This window comes from Papio anubis, chromosome 19 (assembly GCF_008728515.1).
Source record: "Papio anubis isolate 15944 chromosome 19, Panubis1.0, whole genome shotgun sequence".
NCBI classification, from domain to species: domain Eukaryota; kingdom Metazoa; phylum Chordata; class Mammalia; order Primates; family Cercopithecidae; genus Papio; species Papio anubis.
The window spans coordinates 68,336,289-68,358,984 of record NC_044994.1 but is presented as its reverse complement, the minus strand read 5'-3'; positions in this window follow the sequence as shown (position 1 = coordinate 68,358,984).

Here is a 22,696-nt window from a genome sequence, read left to right as displayed (position 1 = left end):
GATGAAATATACACAGCATAAAATTTGCTGCTTACTGTTTTTAGAGTGAACACTTCAGTGGTCTGCAGTCCCTCAGTTGCACCGGACGCAGTCGAGGCCCTCAGGAGCCATGCGGGGTCAGTGGTGGTGGCACTGAGCAGAGCAGGTGGGCAGCATTTTCATTTCACAGAGAGCTCTGTGGGCAGAGCTATCCAGAGCTGCATCTCGAATTGACTCCTACTAAGAATTCAGCAGAAACCTAAGCAGGTAGCTGACACTAGGGAGAGAAAGGGTACAGGATTTGAAAATGTCCCTTTTCCCATGTTCTAGGTTCATTGAGAAGCAAAGCCACAATACAAATATCTTTAATGAATGAAAACTAAAAATTCTGTCTTAGAAATGAAAACGATTACATTTTTACTCATTTGTGCAGTGTAAGAACCCTTTACAATAAGATGTACTAATTTTGGAATTTACAAGAACAAGTGAAATTAGGGTTTTGATTTTATCTTAAAGGAGATGGCCAAATAATCCGCATTTTTCTATATTCTAAATTTTCTTAAAGACTATTAATGATGTTATCCAGTGTCTTTTATGTTACGTATCTGCTTAATGAATTAAGCACAGAACTTTACCTGGGGAAAACTGTTTGTCTTTCTTGAGAACTGTAATGTCCTTAGAAAGTCATAGGTTTCACTTATTGACTTGACTGCCAGGAAATTCAAAACTCAGTTATGGTTAAGTGTATAATCCCTAGCTGATTATACAATTATTTACTCACTTTCAATTTTTCAGTTACCTGGCTTCTTTCTTAAATTTTTTTTTGAACATTTTCATGTGTATACATATTATTCAATTTTAGGCTCTAGGGAAGTGTTTTTGGAAGCAGACAAAATACGCATCGTGATGATGCATTAGCTGCTGTCTTCATATATTGTCTTGTGTTCTTGTGCTTTTTGCCATGCATAAAAACTAATCTTTGCATAGTTTTGGTGTGAAATGTCATTTGGAAGCTCACCGAGTTCCAGAAGCTGCAGGCCACCCATTCCGAGGCTGTGACCCTCCACAGCCCATCCCACTGCTTCTCCCAGCATCCTACGTGGAGCACGGCGTCCTGTGCAGGTGTTCTGAGATGGGCTTCACAGCCAGGCTGCCTCGTTGGAGCTGGAGCTGCCAAGCACTATGCTACATGCTAGGTCTTTACTGCCTCATGGGCAAATCTTCTTTTTGCCTTATGTGTTTCTTTTTTGTTGTTGTTGTTGGTCTTTAAATATTTTTTCCTAAAGGTCTTTGATAGCTTTGCTGAACTGGGCATTGGGTTGCTGTGTGGAGGCTTTGGGACCACACATGTGCATGGTCCAGTACCTGGAACAAGATGAGCACGACTATAAATAACAGGAACAGCAATTTCATAAGGCAGGAGGCTCATGAACCAAAGGGAAGCTTGGCTTTTCATGTGTCAAAAACATCAACACTTTCTTGGGTGTCCAAGAAATTAATTATACGTCAAAAATTAAAAGACAAAAATGATAATCAGTACAATAAGGTCCCCGTCCTAAAAAATTTCATTGGAGGAAACACATGTGTTATACAATACAATGATCTTCTGTTCATATGGCACTTTTTTTGGCACAACAGTCTCACTCTAAAACTCACCATTTACTCGTAAGGAGCTTATGGTAGCAGGGGAGGCACACGGAGGTCACATGATACAGGCTAAGTGCATTGTTCTAAGGGCTGACGGAGAAGGGCATTATCCTAGTGATCATCCACTTGCTGATTGGGTTGATGGCAATTGTGCCACATTTTCCTTCATGACCTGGCCCTGTAATTAGCTATTTTCTGGAGGTATCCCTTATGATGGTGTTTCCACAATGTGGACCAGGAAACACTGGTCACCACCAGTCCAATGCAGGCAACAGATACCTCACACTGGAATGCAGCTCCTTCTGTGAGACTAGGATTCTAGAAACTCTTTCTGGGATTTCTAGGAACCTGTAAAAGTGCTGCAGCGCTTTTATAACAAAAGACAGCATAGCGGGAAGTAATACGTTGGGAAGACAGATTCCCATAACGTCAATGCTTATTAAGTGCAATGTGGTCTAGTGTTCTGATGATGCCTAGCCAATGTCAAGGCCAGACACTTTTAAGAAACAGCTAAAAATTGTTTTTAATGCCTCTTCCCACTTCTGTTCTTGTAGCCTCTTGGTGTAGGTGTAGTGATTTGGAGAGGGGACAGGCTCAGCGTCAGTATTTCTGCTGTGTCCCTCTATAAACATCTCATGAAGTGGCTGATTTGTGAAAAGAGGATCGTCCACCTCCTACATTCAATCTCATGAGTAGTTGGGAAGAACAGATGAAGTGAGGCTGTGAGGCACCGTTGCAATCTAAGGCACTGCTCAGACATCGGTTGGGGCTATAACCCACGGTCTCCCTGGAGTGGCGACTCCTGTGGTCTTGGGGGACCTTTATCCTTCTGTGTGTGCAGCTCCAGCCAGGGATTTGAAGGTAGAACATTCTTTAGGATACGGAATAATGAAACCTCAGGGTTCATTTCAGACTTCCTCGCAGGCCGGGTGGGGAGTGGCGTTCTGGGGAAGTTCTTCCTGGCGTCTCTGAAATCATTCGGAGAAAGGTTGGCTAGGTGCCTCCAGGAGGTGTTCTTGGCCAATGTTCGTCCTGCGTTCCGCTGACTGCTAGGCTTAAGGGTCTTCCACTCAGAGTTCAATTCCTCACATGCTGGAAGGCAGGACAGCGAGCACTCAGGGAGGGACAGCGAGCACTCAAGGAGGGCCACCAAGCACTCTGTGCTCCATTCCCTGCGCCGTCTGCTCAGGAAACCTCCTCACGCAACCATCTGAGGCCTGGTCCTTAAAGTGGAACCTGTCACACTGGAGCTGAGCGTTGCCTCAGTCCACACAGCATCTTGGAGACATTTATGATTTCTGCTCTGAGTGTGTCTTGATGGAATTGTTAGTGGCTGCTGCAATGCAGATAATGTGGAAAACTGTTGTGGTAACTGTGGTTGTTGGCATGGTGGCTTTCCACCTGGGATCCCTGGAGCTTCGGCGCCTGGCAGGGGCAGGACTGGGAGGAGGAGGAGGCTGAGCTGGTAAGGACCTGAGCCGTTGATCCCTTCTCTCCCACCCACCATGTGCCCTTAATCCAAAGCAGTTTTTAACCTCCCCACCTTTGGTAAATGATAAAGTTTTGGATAAGATGTTATTTAAAGAAAGATTTTGATGTTAAGACATGTTGAAAGTGCCTGCAATGGGGAAGTCAGGAAAAGTTGGTATAATGCTGGGTTATTAACCTTCTTTGATGCAAAACCTTTTTTTGAGATGTGATGAACCTGTTTCTCCAAAAAAAACTCATACCCCACAATATTGCATCAGGATTTGCTGAGGCCATCTGTGCATGTGGCCCACAGCCCTGGTCGGGGATCCCTTGTCAGTTGGGAAGATGATGGGTTGTGGATACAGACAGATACAGATTTAACCCTGCCTCAGACTTCACTCACTTTTTAACCTCAGGGTATCTTACTAAACCTCTTTACATTCCAGTTCGTTATCTGTTAAAAAGGGACAATTACGTATTTTTGTGAAGATGAGAGAACTTCAAATGTCAAATCGCAAGGTAGATGTTAGGTAAATTGTAACTATTAAAAGGCAGTAGAGTGATGATTAAACATTTATTAATACTTCACATATGGTAAACTCATATAATCTTTTGAAATCTTCACATTAACTATTGAAGGTAAGTGTTTTCACCCGTTCTTTACAGATGGGAAACTGAGGCCTGGAGAGATTTCATCTCCTGCTCTTCATTATCACAACTTGTTAGAGAGGGAGCCCAAGCAAAATCCCAGGTCTGCCTGATTCTGAAGTCTGGACTTTGACAAAACACTGCCTCTGACCATGGCTATGCTGGGATGCAGCAATTAGGAACATCAGGAGAACTGAGGCTCTCACTAATGGTCCTGTCCCAGCCTCTCCACTGTGAAGCTGAGACATTTCACAGGAACCAAAAATTGATTGATGCTGTGGAGATGGGGCACTGACACCCGCAGGTGTGCACGCGGCTGGGCAGGTCCCACATGGCCAATATGTGCCAGAAGCCAACTGGAACAAAGCTGCGAAATGGGAGCATTTCTAAGAAACAGAATAGCAGCCCCTCCCTGGTGCCAGCCCAGCCCACACAGCTGGACCTGGCATTCTCCCTAACACAACACATTGCTGAAGAGCAACACCAGACAAGCCACTCATGACCCAATGCAGCAAGACAGACAGACACCGGGTGACTGTGTCTGGACACAGACAACATGCCATGGTCTAACCACCAATCACAGACATCAGGTGACCATGTCTGGACACATCTGGGACACACCTCGGCCCAACCACGTAACACTTCCCTGTTCTGCCTACTAGAAGTGACAGCTGCTTCTTTACCTGCATTTTCTTTAAGCACCTGTGCCAGGTGGTTTCACTCCTGAGCCTCCAGCGTGGTGTGCCAGGAATACTTCTGTCCAAGAGTCAGGGCTGCTGGTTCAAACCTTTGCTTGGCCATGAATTCCCTGAAAGCTCTTGGATAAGTCATGTCTTGGTCTGTTTTCTGTTGCTATAGCAGCAGATCCGAGACTAGGTAATTTATAAAGAAAAAAGGTAGTTCGCTCACGGTTCTGGAGGCTGGGAAGTTCAAGATCAGGTGGCTGCATCTGGCAAGGGCTTTGCAACATGGCGGATGACATTACTTGGCAAGAGCACACGTGAAAGAGGTGAGAAGGTGTGTGCAAAGAGACAAAACGCAAGGGGTGGCCTTGCTCTGTGACTTCCTGCTCTCCAAATAGCTAATCTAGTCTTGCAAGAGTGAGAGTTCACTCTGGAGAAAGAGCGTTAATCTCCCCATGAGGGCAGAGCCAACCCTCTGATGCAAATGCCTCTTAAATGTCCCACCATCGGTCAGCACTATTGCATTGGGGGTTTCAATCGGTCTCAGTTTCATTGTTAAGGCATGGTTGAAACAAGTGAGCTCTGAGGCCCTGTGACTCAGTGAGAGAGGACGGGATGGGACAGGGAAGGAGCCCGGAGGCCACAGGGACATGGCCTTGTGGAGGGAGGCACTTCCGGTCAATGCAAAGAGAATGCAAGGCGCCCACAAACCACCTGCCGATGGAAGACTCCCAGACGCTGAGCAGGGTGCAAGGTGTCAGGGCCTCTGGCCTGCTGGCATGTCCCTTTATGGGAGGGTGGGTGCACCTGGCCTAGCTGTACTTGGAGAAAGAAGCAGACTGTGTTCCATGGCTCATGATCCAGCAACCCTGGCCACTTTACAGGCCCTGAAGGAGATGTGAAAGCCCAGATGCTGTTTTTATGGGTTTCTGCTGTTGTTGTTTGTGTTTCATAAAATGTTTTAATTGTTTGGTTTTTATGCAATGTATCCTGAGGCTTTTAAAATTATTTCACAAAGAGTATGTGTAGCACTGAATGTGAAACAGACTCATTTACAAAATGTGGGCTGACCACATTAGAGAAGGTGAAAGCTGCGAGCATTGCTCTCTGCTCCCTCCGGGCTGCTGCACTGAATAGCATGTCACCGGCCTCCTCACCAGTTGTCTCTGAATTTCTCTACTGGTTGGAAAGCCATTTTCTTATCAGACAGAGAAAAAGAAAAGAAACAAAAAGTTGTGGTGGCCCCACCAACCTTATCTCTTTACACTGGAAATTAATAGCAAAGATGTGCAGTAGCAACGCTGGCAGAGAGAACCACACCCCAGACTGTCCGCGAAGCCAGGCATGAGGAAGCACGTCAGCATCCAATAAATCTGGTTGGAAACTTCTCAGTTTAAACCACTTCAGAAACTGGCTTGATTTTTCCACCTGATTCTGTCGTGTTTTCTGAGAGTCTTGCAATTCTGGTGAGTGGCGGTTAGTTTCCTTAAGTTGTTGAGAGGTTGAGGCACTCTGCTTGGTGTGTTTGGAAGGGGATACGTGGCTCTTTCCTTGATCTCCTTTCCGATGCGTGGTCTCCTGGGACACTCCTGCTGTGAAAGAACCAGGAGGCGCTCCACAGGACAGTCACCTTAGGAATGGGATAGCCGCATGTGAAATCTTGACCTGTACAGATACTCCTTATTAATAAGAAACTCTTTAGTTACCACATTTTGCAAGGGTGGCAGGTTTGCGCTGTTTCATGGCCTGCACAAGGGCCCTGAAACCCCGAATCCACATGTGTACCACCATTCTGCACATAGAGTGAATTTGACAAAACTCATGGTGAATTGTCTAAGAGCTGACTTGCTTGTTTCTTTATTTTATCTGTCTATCGCCCAGGCTAAAGTGCAGTGGCATGATCTTAGCTCACTGCAACCTCCGCCTCCTGGGTTCAAGTGATTCTCATGCCTCAGCCTCCCGAGTAGCTGGGATTACAGGCACCTGCCACCACACCCGGCTAATTTTTGTATTTTTAGTAGAGAAGGGGTTTCAACATGTTGGCCAGGCTAGTCTCGAACTACTGACCTCAAGTAATCTGCCCACCTCGGCCCTGCAAAGTGCTGGGATGACAGATGTGAGCTACCGGGCCGGGCCAGATTTGCTTGTTCCTGAGCCAAGGTTACTGCACTGGCTTTGAGTCACATTTGATTGTTATCCCCTTGGGTACCTATTAAACACACTGGGTCCTATGTCCTCCCCAAGATCAACTCAAACAGAATCTTCAGGGTACAGGCCTGGGGAGCTGCATGTTTCACAAGCACCTCAGAATTCTTCTCATAGGGCAAGTGTGGGAAAACTGGGACATGCTTCAGAGACTAGCGACCTCGCTCTGTGGGCAGAGCGGAGAGCATCCCGGGGTGCTCCGCTCATGGCCTCAGCTTTGGAAATGGATGAACTAGGGCTAAGACCTTCCCTTGGGAGGGCTCAGAACTCAGAGTGAGCTGTGCCTTAGGATATGAGGCTGCTGTTGGGCTCAACCTGGTACAAGTACAGGTGCTGGCTTAGCTTGATGGGTAAGAACAGGATTTGCAGATGGGGGGCTCCCTGTCTTGTTAGCATTTTCAGTCTTTTGGCCATGTCAGTAAGCTCAGGACAGGACAAGGGCTTCTGGAAGACAAATGAGGACAATGAGATTGGGCTGTTCTGTAATATTTATTCAGGTCCCTGGCAGAAGCCTCATGGAACTTCAGCTGGACAGGAGGTGACACTTTTCCAGATGACAGCTCCTGTGCTAATGTCTCAGGTCTGCTCAGGGCTGATGGGCGCTCTGTGCACACAGCAGACCCCGCCAGAAGCTGACAGTTTGGGAATCGCAGAAAGGGGTTGTGAGCTGTTCTTTTGGTTGTGCAGTCACGTTTACCAGTGGGTCTGGCCAGGCCTCTGGCTCATGCTTAGCTTTTTCATTTATAAAATGCCCACCTCCCTCCCAGAGAAAGCGAGAGAAGTCATTCACAAAATGATTTTAAACTGCTTTTCAAGGAGCGGCCACTGTGGAATTGCTTCATAATAGTGAAAGTTTTCACTTGAGTGGGTATTGAAAACAACGGGTTGACCTTCCAGAAAAGGAAAACGCTCCTAATTTACCACAAATAGAAACAAATACGTTGTTAGTTTGTAGTTGTCAGGTCACTTGCTTGCAGCGGGACCAAGATAGACGCCATGAAATGGCCACTAATTCATCTCACCAACTGCTCAAGTTCGATCAAGTTTGGAACAATTCCTTCCAGATGCCTTGCTACCACCACCCAACATTAAAGTGGGCATAGCTGTGCCCACCACCCAACATTCTGAACCGCGGGTTTGACATAAAATGGGCATAGCTGTGCATGTCCCTTACTTAGTTCTAAAATAAGAAACTCTTTGGTTACCACATTTTGCAAGGGTCTTACCTGGAGCCATCATCCATGGGAGGTTACGAGGGGAGAATGTACAGGAAGCCAGTGTTTTCTAAGTTAGAATTAATTACCATGCTTGTCCTTCGACAGACGGGAGGCTGGTCATTTCTCACTTTTATGTATCACCTTGCAAAGTACCCTCCGTCGCCTGCTTGGGGCCTCCTAATAACTCCGTAAACTGTGCAGGTATTATTGCCTCCATCTTATAGATGATAAAACTGAGGCCAGAATATCAAATAACTAGATAAACAGTACAGGATTCTAAATGTGGGGGCATGGCTTGAGCCTCCAGAGCCTAAGTCTAAGCCAGAGTGTTTCCACCAAACTGTGCCATTTTCATACACTGATGTCTCTAGGTATTTGGCCAGGTATTTTTCTGGCCAGCAAATGAAAATTAATATAGTCTCTGAGAGAGAGACTATGGAAAGGAACTAAATGGTCTCGCCTGGCTTCTTTAGGCTTAAGTCTTTTACTAGAAGGAGTACGTTTTATTGTTTGTTATTGTCAAAATGATAAATACAAGTGCTCGATTGCAATGAACATCAGTAAGTAACTGAATTGACGTTGTATAATTATTAGATGTTTAAAATATGATGGGGCAGTAGTGACGCTGATAATATTGATGTGTTGTGTTCTGAAGGCACTCACTTTAATGTTTATATAGCCTCAATGCCGAATAATCAATTCAGTAAGCAAGCATCAGATCCTAAGCATTTTTCTAATTTATATGATTAGTAGAGAAGTACTCTGCTAAATGGGACAAAGTGCTAGTTTAGAATTATGGGATTGCAGAGTTTTCTCTGTAACTACTTGCCCTGTTGTGTCGAGTCTTACTCTTTTGTTCTAGGTGACTTTCTTTATTCACAAAATGGTAGCCAGGCCTTTGTATACTGCCAAAAATATGTCTAGCCCACACTTAGATTTATTCCAGAGAATAATTGCAAATAGATTGTGCACCTATTATAATTACTGGTGTTTATCCAGCACACCTAATTTTGCCTTTGTCCTGGCTTGTTGAGGACACTGTTTCCTTAACCAGTGCATCTTCACGAGGAAACTTGTGGCTTCTGCCGTGACCTGACATGGGTTTCCTGGCCCTCACATGTGGCACTGCAGTCTTAGGGTTGCCAGGATGCTTCCAAGGATGCCATCTTCTGTTTTTTAGTGGTTACATTTTTCAAAATATAGATTGAGATGCTGTTTCCCATTTTGGGAGCGGCTGGCCTCCTTATTACTGGGGTGTGCATGGTAAAGCGAGTTTCTGAATGGGTCGATGAGCTTCCTCCCCAGCCAGAGTTAATTTAGACGCCAACTCTCCCTTCTAAATAGAGCCGGGGCCCATATACAAGTCAAATCTGCTATTTTTCTTTGGGCAATGATTTATTTCCCTCTTAAATTGGCTGGACCAGTTAGTTTTTTATTTTTATTAAGTCACACTATTCTTAAATGAAACTATTGATTTAAAGTCAGCTTAGTGAGGATTTAATTTGTTTTCAGGGGATTAGAGCAGGTAGCATGGGATAATTTTACAATGAAGTGGAGCAGAAGCGTTCCTTCACAGTGCCTCGCCTTTTTTTTCTTGCCAGGCTGCACAGACATTACAAATTTTCAAGTAAATTGTGGAAATACATTCATAAATCAGTCCCAATTCCTCTGCCTGCTTGAGGGTGATTCAAAGGGGAGTTCATTCCTGACCTTGTCCCACGTCCTTCTGATAGACCACGTGTCTAGGGCTAAAACACACGTACCCTGTGCATGTGCACAAACACACACACACCAGATTTCTTTCCTCCGTTCCTCTCTAAGGTCCATGTAAAATTCTTTTTCGTTGCCCTTGCTCCCTTCATACAGTATTGCCTCTGTTCACACGTTTTCTTTCCCTAGTATGTGGAAGGGGTGAAGGGCCCAGGGCCCGGGGGGCTGCCTAGCTTGTGTTCCCATGGGGTCCCCCAGGTTTCTCTGCACCCACTGCTCCCTCTCCCTGCTTGCCCCTATGCTCCAGCATCCTCTTTCCTGGTTGGCATCCCTCTGACCTTCCAGGAAGTTGGGTGGCAGGTCTGGGCACCAATGGAGGGAGGGCAGGTGGGGAAGTGAATGTGATCAAATCTCATGATGGTTTAAAAATCAACGGAGTGAAACTGTCCAAACACAGCTAGGGAAGGTTTTCTGTTGTTTGTTTAAAAAGTAGGGTCTTGTCATTGCCAGTCTGTTATCTCTGAGCTCGGCTGTCACTATCCATTTCAAAAGGAGCCGTTTCTTTCTGTTGAAATCAAGTAGAGTCAGAGTCATTTTCAGATTAATGGTCCTTGGTCTAGAGGTTTCAAAACCATTTTGTCAATCATTCTGAGCATCTCCATTGTCCGCAACCCCCTCCCACTGAGGTAGCTGGGGCCGAATCTTGCCAAGCATCAGGTGACTAAGTCCATCTGATCCGCTGATCGAGCACCTTAGCATCCCACCTACTGTGTCCACTTTTCACGTGCCCGGTCGCTTCACCTCGTCCGGCTTCTCTGCCGTCACTCGCGCCTGCGCCGAGGATGCAGACACTGTTTCCCCGACTTGATCCCTCCCTTCCTTCCTTCCTCCCTTCCTTCCTTCCTCCCTCCCTCCCTCCCTCCCGCCCTCCTCCCTCCCTCCCTCCTCTTCCTTCTTCCTTCCTTCTTCCGCCTTCCTTCCTTCCACAGGCCGGCAATGGAAGGAATGGAGCAGGAGCGAGCGCAGTTTGCCGGAGCGATGGCGCCGGAGCCGGGAGCCGGAAACGCCGAGCGGCGGAAGCGAGCGGGAGCGAGAAGGGAGCAACGCACGGGCCGGAAGGGGAAAGGAGGAAAGGAAGGAAAGGAAAGGAAGCTCTCACCTTACTGTCCAGGCTGAGCACACTTTACTCTCACTGCAACCTCTGCCCTCTGCCTCCCATGTTCCAGAGTTTCTCCTGCCTCAGCCTCCCGAGTAGCTGAGATTACAGGCATGTGCCATCACTCCCGGCTAATTTTGTATTTTTAATAGAAATGGGGTTTCTCCATGTTGATCAGGCTTGTCTCAAACTCCCGACCTCAGGTGATGCACCCACCTCAGCCTCCCGAAGTGCTGGGATTACAGGCGTGAGCTGCCACGCCCGGTGGGATTTGGAATTTCTAAAGCACTCGGTTTGATTGCAGAGAGCAGGTGAATTGCCAAGACCTGCCTGTGGCCAGGGAGTGCAGCAGCAGGTGTGTGTGGCTGGCCAGCCTGTAGGACCCGGAGGAGACTTGAGGATGGGGTCATGAATGCTCCACCGCATGGAGGACTGGTGAGCTCAGGTCTGCCTGTTCTTGGTGTGAACGACTCACAAGAAGACTTGCCTAGAGGAATTTAAGGGACCGACTGTACCATAAGAGAATACAAATGGCACAGAGCAGTAGGCATCATGGCATGAGGTACCAGAACTGTGCAGTGATTACACAAGCATTAAAAATGCAGGATGGATTGCAAGAAAAATGCCATTTATTTTCTGAGTAGTCAGAGGAAAGTGTGTACTTAAAGATGTCATGAGAAGCATGGAGACGATGAACTGAAATGTTAAGAGTAACAACACAGGAGAGATCAGCAACGGCAGAGATGGGAGACCCACAGGAGAAAGGCCCGAGAACTATGAACCAGCACCAGCATGGCTCCAGAGAATTCCAATGAGGGAAGGTGGGGCCAGGGCCGGTAAGTATAAAGAGGAAACCCAGAAACTCGTAACAAGAAAATCGGGCATCTACCCACCTCTGTTTCAAACAAGACATCAACACTTTAATTGAGGAGGATCTTGTAAGCTGAACCCCTCAAAAAAAAAAAAAGAGCAATAAAAATAAAAAGAAACCCTTATAATATATATCAATGAGATATATATGTACATAAGAATTATTCATTCAATAAGTTTATGGATCATTGGTAGATCATTTATAATCAGTTTCTTTGTTTTCAAATTTCATTAAGAAACCTCAGTCAGGAACAGAAAAGGTAGAACAATATAAATCATATGCAGTCGTGTTACTCTTAAATTTACCAAATTCTGGACATTTGAATTAATAATTAGGTGAGGATTAGCCTCGTTAGCTTTATTAATCCTGAGCCCTAAGCCACCAGGTATCCAACTGAAGCTAAAACAGGGCATGATCCTAATGAGCCCTTAGTGAATTTCACATTCACTAAAAGAAGGGAAGAATGTTGCCTTAAGGAATTCTTAGGATCACTTTGTTTGTTTAAGAAGGATGCTCTAATTGGTAAGTGGGTCTTTCTAATAAATTTTAAGCACTAAACATGCCCACAAGCATGAGTTAGAATATAAAAGTGGAAAAATTAGATTTTATAAAAATTAAAACTTGTGGTTTTCAGAAGACCCTGTTAAGAGAATGAAAAGACAAATCACACTGTAAGAAAATATCTTCCAAACACATGTCTGATAAGAGATTTGTATATGGACTACATAGAAAGCACTCACAACTCAATAATAAAATAAACACTTCAATAAAATACACAGCCAAATGATTTGAAAGTACTTTCACCAGACAAGCTACATTGGTGATAAATTAGCATGCAAAAGGATGCTAGTCACTAGGAAAGCACAAATGAGGATCACAATGAGGTACCAGTGCACACCTGTTAAAATTGCTGACAAAACAAAACAGAACTGAAACAACAATACCATGTGTTGGTGAAGACGTGGAGCCACTGGAACTCTCATACATGGCTGCAGGGAATGCAAAATGGCATAGCGACTTTGGAAAACAATTTAACAGATTCTTCTAAAATGAAACATGCACTTATTATATAACTCACAATCCCAGTCCTTGATATTTAAGAGAAATGGAAGTATCTATTAATACAAACCCCTGTCCATGTTGAGTTTTAGGGGCAGAATACTCACTAGGAGTTGCACTTTGAGCAATGAATGTACAGGGTTTACGTAAATGTGCAGATTGCTTTATTCATAATTGCTAAAATTTAAAAGCAAACCAGATATCCACCAAATCAATAACTGCAGAATATTTATACTATGGAATACTATTCAAAAAACGAATAAACAATTGATTAAACAATACGTGGATGACTCTCAAATGGGCTACTCTAAGCGAGAGAAGACAAAAGCCACACACTCCATGATTCCCTTTACTTCAGACTTTGACAAAGACAAAACCAGAGGGACATAAAACAGATCAGTGGCTGCTAGGGACTTTGGTGGATGGAACAGGGTGGGAGATTAGCCTCAAAGGGATATAACAGGGATGATAGAATGTTCTCCATCTCGATTCTGGCGGTAGTTCCATGACAATCCGTGTTTATCGAAGTTGATAATTGTCAAATGATGCCTCTGTAAAGCTGATTTCAAATCTGAAACAAAAGGAAATAATAAAGTCTCTTAATTTATCTTAGGAATTTCTGTTAACTCCACTGTTTTCTTATGATTAAGAAATGGGCTAATTTTGTGATAAGTTCATGCAGTTTCCCCCAAACTACATCTCCTCCTTTCAGGACTGTGTTTCCTATTACCAATAAAACAATAGTCAACTCACTAAATGACTTCCATTAGGAGGGTTCCATTCCCGTAAATCTCCAGGGATATTTTCACCATTACTTCGCAAATTAAAATAATGAAGTGGATGTAATGACTTTGAAAAGACAGAAGCCTTGAATAACTGAGAATTTTATAAAACTGAAGAATCTGGAAGGCCTAAAGCATTGCAATTTGTAAGTGTATTGCCTTTTTTTCTTTTTTTTAATCATTAAGTTTTCAAGTTTTAACACAATTTAATTCTGTAATCATTTCTGGAATTTACCTTTATTTATAAACTACTTTTAAAACTGTAAAAAACAAATGGACCTATGTATAGCATTTTGCAGGCTACAAAGTGTTTTTATATTCATTATTCATTTGATTTTCTCCAACATCTATGGTGGGTCTAGAGTCTTCTAATTTTACAGAACGGGAAGCAGGAGTGCAAGCATATTAAGACTTTCCCCAATTAACAAGTAGCAGGGCAAATAGTCAAATCCAGATTCTTCAATAGCAAATCCCAATCACATGCTGCTTTCTTTTCTTTTCTTTTCTTTTCTTTTCTTTTTTTTTTTTTTGGACAGAGTCTCACTCTGTCACCAGGCTGGAGTGCAGGGGTGTGATCTCAGCTCATTGCAACCTCCGACTCCCTGGTTTAAATGATTCTCCTGCCTCAGCCTCCTGAGTAGCTGGGATTACAGGCACACAACACTGCGCCCAGCTAATTGTTGTATTTTTAGTAGAGATGGGGTTTCACTGTGTGGGTCAGGATGGTCTTGATCTCCTGCCCTCGTGATCTGCCTGCCTCAGCCTCCCAAAGTGCTGGGATTACAGGCGTGAGCTACCGTGCCCAGCCTCCAAGCACCTGCTCTTTAATCTCTCTAGCCAAGGTTTTGTCTTGAGTACAGACTATCACTGTACAAGGTCTGAGGGGAGTAAAAATGTTCCTTACCCCAAATTATTTTGCATGGTAATTGCCATTTAGAGACATCTTTCCCTTAGGTAGGCAAATTGAAGATCCATCCCACTTAAACGTAAAGCTTAACTGAAGTTTAGATGTCCGAGTAGAGGTATAATGAAAGGTTGGTAATTAGCTGAGTGAACAAAAGCAAAACCTGTATGTCTCTCATTTTCGTAGAGGTCATCGTGCCACAAAGCATTCATTGTTGCCATCATGTGTATCACCAAAAACTGTTACTGCCATTAGAAGAAGGAGAAAAAAATCAAATAACCCAAGGCACTTTGTCCAGCTCTTTCAACAGAAGAGCTTTATAATACAGAGCAGCTATTATGCCCTTTCAGTTTCACTGCATTGCTTTTATAAATAGGATGTTCTCCTGTATGAAATAGGATAAAGGCAATATCCTGTATGGGCCTTTGTGAAGTCAGGTTTATAGAAAGTAGTCAGGGAGGCAGGAAAGACCCCTTCTGTGGTCTCTGAGTCCTGCCTGCCAAGGCCGGTGGTTACTCAATGCTAGGCACCTGTGTGTGGGATACCACCTCTGTGTGGGATACCACGGGTGGTGGCCATGACTGTCCCCAAGAAGGAACGGAGAAAAAAAAGAATCCAACCCAGAATGAACAGTGCTTTGACTTCAGATAAGATGAGTGACCATAAATGATTCTCCAGCTCATATGTGGGCCGCTGAATTTTCTGCATCTTCCTGTCTCACTTTCTGGCTGGTCTGCAGATCAGCCTTCCATCTTTCTGTCTGTTTCTGTGTCCCTCCCTCTCCCTTTCTTTCCCCTTCTCTCCCCCAACCCTTTGTCTGTCTGAAGATTAAGCAACCAAAGATGTTTTCTGTACACTCAAGCAGCAAGTACAGTTGGCCTTCTCTCTGGCTGATGTACCATGTGTAACTGTAGGATTTAATTTTGGTTTGCATTAATCAAGCAACAATAAAAGCCATAAAATCCCCTCTAAGAAGCATTTTAACTTAAAATCCAGTGCTAAACACCCAGGGATTTTGCCTATTGTCTTCTCCAATGCCCCATAAAAGGAATGAGATAGCAAGAGAAAGAAAGAAAAATTGAGCCACTTTTTTTTTTTTGCATAGAAAGGGAGAAAACATATAATAAATTAAGGGTAGTGGGAGTGAAATAAAGGCCAGAGGTAAACGACGTTTAATTGTGTGAGCTGCTCTCCCCCTTATGGTCCCTGCCAGCTGCTGCGGTTATTGCTACCTTCCTGTTTTAAGATGAAAGCAATGATGGTAGACACGTGCAGACACACAAAAGAGCCTATTTGGACTGGCGTGTCAGCTCATCTTTATCAAATGTTGCACAGGTATATTTTGTTGCCATGCTTCATTACCCCAGAATGGCATGCCTGAAATGTTTGTCTCTTCTATAAACCCAATAGCTTTCCCAGCCAGGCATTGTTTGACAGGCAATAGACGGGTGTTTCTTTCGCAGGCATGGGTTTGTAAAGGCCTGGCAATTAAGGAGAGGGAGAGAGGGAGAGAGGGAGGGAGGGACAGAGAAGAGAGGGAGAAAAGGAAGAGAGAGGGAGAGGGAGAGTGAAAGAGAGAGGAGAGAGGGAGAGAAAGAGGGAGAAGGGGAGAGAGAGAGAGGAAGAGAAAGGAAAGAGGGAGATGGGGAGAGAGATAGTAGGGGAGAGAGAGAGGGAAGGAGGGGGAGAGAGGGAGCTGGGGAGAGAGAGAGAGAGAGGGGAGAGGAAGGAAGAGTGACAAGATGTAGGGAGAGAGAGACACTAAAAAAATAAAATGTGCGTAGTGTGTGCGTTTTCGATTTTTTTTTGTACATAAAGAAGACATAAAGAGCTGCATAATGAATCTGGATTGTGTTTTAGAAAGGATCATTCCCCCTGTGATTGGAAAGAATCTTTTTCAGACATCCAGGTGGTTGATTTAAAATAGGAAGTTTTGAAAACAATTTCTGTGAAGCATAAAGGGATGAGGCAAACGGCAGGGAAAAATCTGGAGATGGTAAGTAAGACCATAGTCGCCAGAAGTGGAATTTGGCTTTTTTTACACATAAGACTATTGCATCAAAATTCGCCTCTTATCTTCCAGTAGCCTACTGGAAAATCAATATTTTAATCCTGTGTGATATAGATTAAATTCTCGGGAACTAGAATTGGGGAAGGCCTATATTTTATTTTTTCCCCTTAGAGCAACTGTGATAGTGACTTTTTGCAAATCAGAGAAGGAAGCATGAAGATTTGGCCAAGCTAATTATGCATGCAATTTCTTGCCATTCCTCTGGGGATACTATTCCCATTGGATTCCACAAGCTTATCCACAAAATAAGCTTAGCAGTTTCCACGGAAGTAACCGATGGTGGCGTCATTAGGAGCTAGCTCATTTGCAGAGGAAGCTTTTTGTTCCGTCCGAGTTTATATTAACACAGTGTTCCTGGCAGAACTGTTATTAACCAAGACCTTCATTTGTTATCTAGAAAAGAAGGGACAACAATAATTGATGGGCAATTCCAACGTGGGGGTACCAGAAACCACAAAATAGACACGATGATGCAAACCATGTATTTTTTTGTAGTTGTTTTGTCTTCTGTAGGAATGATGGGATGTCAGCAGATGTCTAGACAGAAATGTGCAGAATCCCTTCAGATCCGAGGTGACGGAGAGAGTGAGTTTCCAATGCCTGAGCTAAAACCATCAAGGCCATGTGGGCGTTGGAATTCAGAATCTTTTTGATTTTAGAAAAATGATGCGGTGCACGTACTGCATCCTAAATCATCACGCTTCCAGTGGAGTCAGAGGTGGCGTTCTGGTCAAATACCAAATATAGTTGCAGTCAAATGTAGGAATGGTCACTCTAATTGGGATCAATAAAAACTACAAATAAAGAATCTCACGTCAGTAAAGGTTAGGTCAGATTTTGCTGCGAAAAGGGCTAGGAAAAGATTTTCAGTTTTCGAATCTTTTGGAGTTTTGTAATTACAGATAAGGGATTGCACTTCTGAATGGCTCTTTTTTAAAATAGAGAAACCCTGCTCTGCCATTTCTGTGGGCAGTGGTCTCCCACGGAAGAACTCCTGCCCTCAGTAGAGGGGTCTACCCTCGGGGGCTGAACCCTTTCAGCAGAGGAGCACCCTTTTTATGTGACCTGATCCCCCAGGATGCACGAGTCACCCCTCCAGCTCCATAGGAGGGTAAGTTGTGAGGAGATGCTGGGAATATTTCCTGCAGGCTCCGGATGTGGGAAGCTTGTCTCTAGCATGGCTGTGTTTGGTCCTGGCCTTGCCATGTCGCCGGGAGAGAAACTTGAACTCATCCCCTTCTCATATGCATTTGCCACCAACTTGTTTTGTTATTACTATTTACTGCCACAGACATGTATCTCTCCTTCACTCATAAGTGGGGCACCGAGGAGCCGTGGACCTGCTAAAACTTCAGCTCTGTCCTCCTCCGGTTTGTACAAATGCAGAAAGATCACCTAGCTGCTTTCAGCCCCAGTGTTATCATCTGTACTCTCTTGAACTCTAGCGGTCTTTAGTTACTTTTTCAACCTGAAAAAAGGTATGTTGTTAGCTTCCTTTTTCAAAAGTTAAAAAGGGCTGATTGTGTGTGTGTGTGCATGTGCACGCACGTGCATGTTTTTAATTTCCCTACAGTAGAAGAGTAATAATTTTTTGTTTTTTGTGGTCAACTCTGGATGGTGGCCCAGGTTTAAGCTCTGAGCCTATCATTAAAGCTTGGTAAAGGGTTTATTCACTGCCCATCAAAGACATGCCACTCCTGGGGGTCGACCCAGAGGAAAAGAAGTCATTATACGAAAAAGACACTTGCACACACATGTTTATAGTAGCATAATTCACATTTGCAAAAATATGGAGCTAGCCCAAATGCCCATCAATCAGTGAGTGGATAAAGAAAATGTGGTGTATATATACACATACATATAATACATATATACAATACATGTATATATATGTGTATCTATATACCATGAAATACTACTCAGCCATAAAAAGGAAAAAAAAATGGTATTCACAGCAACGTGGATGGAATTGGAGACCATTATGCTAAGTGAAGTAACTCAGGAGTGGAAAAGCAGACATTGTATGTTCTCACTCATAAGGGGGAGCTAAGCTGTGAGGATGCAAAGGCATAAGAATGATGCAATGGACTTTGGGGACTTGGGGGAAAGGGTGAGAGGGGGTGAGGGATAAAAGACTACACATTGGGTACAGCGTACACTGCTCGGGTGATGGGTGCACCAAAATCTCAGAAATCACCACTAAAGAACTTACTTATGTAACCGACCATCACCTGTTCCCCCAAAACCTATTCAAAAAATTTAATTAAAAAAAAAGAAAAATGCACACATCCCAGAACCAGAGACTGCCCAGGCGTGTGCACCTGCGCACACACACACACACACACACACGCCCCTCTCCTGACAGTGCTTCTTTGGGGGAACATAATTAAATTTAGTTTTGTATGAATAACCAACCTTCTCCAGAAGAATGCTTTTTGTGGGCATGGTTTCCTTGGGTGGTTACTGTAGTGATAAATCAGACAATAGTCACCACCAGAAGTGAAATTTGGTTTTCTTTTACACGTAAGATGATCACATCACCCTTGTGAGCTAGAGACAGACACGATGAAAGAAAAAGTGCCTGTGTTTGGTAGAGACAAGTAGTGGGAGATTCAAAAGCTCATCAAAATCAAAATTTTGTTGTTTTTAAATTATTCTTGCTTACAAGAAACAAAGCGAAAAGCTAAGCATTGGCCTTAGAATCTTTCTGCCCAGGGGAATCCCTCGAGGAGGACAATGAGGAGGTGTCTTGGTTCCTGATGCAGTTCTCCAGCCAGGCGCTCACACTGTCCTTCCTTGGTTTGCATGTGGATGGCTCAACATCCAGGTGACCCGATCGATCGGTTGATCTCTGACAGTAGGTTGAGATGCCTTCTTTTCATGTGTGATGTCATCCTTCCCTTTCCAGGACGGCCTTCTTCTTGTGCCCTCCCCACCCCAGCCACCCCTTCTTCCCTTCTCCAAGAGACGTAGCCTGTGAACTCCAGGGGGGAGGGGGAGAAACCGAGTGCTTGCTATTTCCTCCCCCGAGCGGAAAAAAGCAACACCTTGGAGTGAATGATCGATATTATTATAAGCGAGGTGTAGCTCAGGGCAGGTGAGCGGCTGTTAATGAGGCGCCCCTGCTTTCTGACAGATGCCTGTCATTGCTGCGCGCTCGCAGCTTGATGGATGCGGGCCAGGCTGCCCTGCCGTCGGAGCCGCTGCCTCCTTTCTCCCGTTTGTCTCTAATCTGCTGACCTGACGATGACCCAGCAGAGGTGGAGCTGAAATTAACATGTCATTTTCTCTAGTTAAATTAAAAAGGAGGGAGGGGGGCAGAAGAGGGGAGAAAGGAAACATCGGAAACCGAACGGATACAGATAGCTTGGCAGCAAAAATACTAGCCCTGTAGGAAGCCCCCACAGTGTTTCAGGGGAAGGCATGTCTCATAAAGACAAAAGCCTGCGCTGATGCTCGCTTGTGTCACGTCATGTCGGGCGGGCCCATCTCCAGAGGCACCCGGGGCTTTCTCTGGGTACTCAAGGGAGACCCCTCACGGGCTCCTCAGCAGCTGACACCCTGGTCTGTGGGCCCTGTCTCGTCCACACTGGCTACTTGTCCAACACAGGCGTGTGGAGACGCCTGTTTTCTGCCAGCCATTATTGTGTCTTCACCAAAATCGGTTTTAAATAACATTTTCACATTGTGCACTAAATTTGAAACATAGCAAACCATAGAATATTGGCACTGGAAGTTCGCCATAATTTTATTTTGCTTCTGAGTTTGTCACTCTCCTGCATGGGAGAACACGGGTTATCTGAATTAAGTAGCTAGTTAGTAACAGATTAGTAGCAAAGCTGGGTGTAACCGGCTTCTTCCAAATGCTTCCTCCTGAGTTTCTTTGGAAAATAAGCTTGAAGGACCCCACATTCCCATTCCCAATCAGTCATCCTTTCTCTAGCTTCTACGTTATAAGTGACTGACTTCTATTTCTAGACATACAACCTCTCCGGGCAGTGAGTTCAGCACAGTAATAATTAGCCGATTTGTGTACCTTGAAAGAAAGAAGAATGTTGTGATTACATTATTTCTTCAGACATCTTCAAACTTTTTATATCATCTTGATAGAGTCTTGACTTGGGAATCTATCTGAAATTGTTAAGGTGTATTGTAGCTTTCCATCTGGGGAGTAACAGTGAATGTGACACTTGATTTTCGTAGGTAAGAAGGTGGCCTGGATATCCATCAGGAAAACCTCACAGTCTTTGTGTGGCCAGGCAGATTACAAGATACATACTCAAAAATGGATCCATGGGCTAAAAACTATTTAATGAGAAGGGATTAAAAAATGCTATGGCATTATGAATGGACCTTACTTCTCTCCATATGTAAGAGAAAGATGAAATTAATGGCAAATTATAGTAGGCTTAAGATAATGATATTATATCATCGATCTCTCTCTATAAACTGGTCTATGCATGGAGAGTTATACATTACATGGTACATTTGAGTGCTGTGCAATTTTTCAAATCATATCCCTTTGGAGATGAGTATGACTCAAAATGAGCATCGTGAAGTTCAAGTTGTTTAACTCTGACTTGTGATTGGATCTTTTGATCTTGCCTTATAGATATTTTGTACATTCTGAGATAGTTCTGACTCCAAGCAATTTAAAAATTTTCCAGTAAAACGATTCACTAACAGTATAATGAAGTGATGAATATTTATATAAATTAGTTCATAAATCAGAAAAGTCCATTGTTAGACTTAGTATTCCAAAATTTGGTTCAGAAATGGTTAGGATAATTCTGTAACAAATTGAATAACTATATTATGATCCTTAGCGACGCCGTCACGATTCCTTTTATCTCTGAAAGTCATTTGTGATTGAGACTTCCAATGAGATCAAAGGGGTTCTCATGTGCACCAATTTCAGGAAGCATTTAACAAGTATTTATTGAGTGACTACTGTGTCCTAGTCATGGTTTATCCATATGCACATTTTGGTATGTGAAAAATCTACCTGATAAAAGCAATCAAAGACAGATGTCAGCTAAATCGAGGAGCTTAAATGTCTGTGTTCCAGCTAACCGGCAGTGTGATGTGCTGGAAACTGCTCCGGTAGGAAAAACTTAGCTGTGGACCTTGTGCTCGTCCCTTCCTTCACCTACGATCTCAGGGTGTTGGCCTGATAATCTGGAAAATCTCTGCCCATATTCTATAATTCTACTTCAGTCCAGAATGCATAATTCCACCACATTATTTGTAATTAATGGGCAACTGTGGGATATTTGTTTCCCTTCTGCATCATAAGTATAATCAAAGGTATGAAAATTCAAATTTGTAGTGAATGTAGGGAATGAGAGTGATACTCACAGAGTCTATAATCTATTTGTGTTTGGGCTGGAAGCTGACTTTTTTTCATTTCTGGGACAAGCCACTTAATCACATTTGAGTTAAAAGCACTGACTGTCCAAGAGAGGACACATTCGGAACAATGCAAGTGCGGGCTATCTTTCCTGACGGTATGGCCTTGCTTGTTCAGACTGATCCTTGATGCATAGGCTCAGAGGAGAAACCTCAAGATAGGAGAGAATGAATCTGTCAGATTCATTTTTCTTCTTTTTCTTGAGGGTGAATTTATTTTTCATGTTTTGAAAGGAGTGTGTGACCACGTTGCGACAAAGTCCTTTTTCCCCTGGAATCATATTTCCATTTTCATTTCTAACAAAGCACATATTTGAGTCTTGATATCTCATTGGTTCATCTCTCTCTGTCCTAACAATCCCTTTGCATTTCAGATGTTATGCCAAAGAAAGAAACGTGAATGCAGCTCATAATGATGATGGATTACAACGTGCGGAATCGTGGCCAGCGAGTTGGCCAAATTACCCACACCTGCCATGGTGCTGACTTTGGTCTGAATTATGGAGAACATGAATTTTGGAATCTTTTCTGCTGCTAGGGCAATGAATAAGCTTTGTTAGTAGACTAGAAACATTGTCGGAAACTGATTGTGTAGAATCAGAAATACAGCAAAATGGGGGTTTGGCTAGACGTTGGCTGACATCCAAGAGCTCAGAATTCCTTACAAACACAGAAGAGGGGTCAGAAAGTCTGTCACCCGTCCCTGTGCTGGCTCATCCTGAGGGCTCAGGAATCCATTCTGCTGCCTGCACGCCTGGGCCTGGGCTTCTGGAGTCTGCTGGAGAGAACGACCCAGCCCTGCTGAGTGGTACAGCATTTTTGCTCAACTTTCAGGGATACCTGGCAACTTTTAAAAAATCTCCTTGAATAATAATATCTTCATTA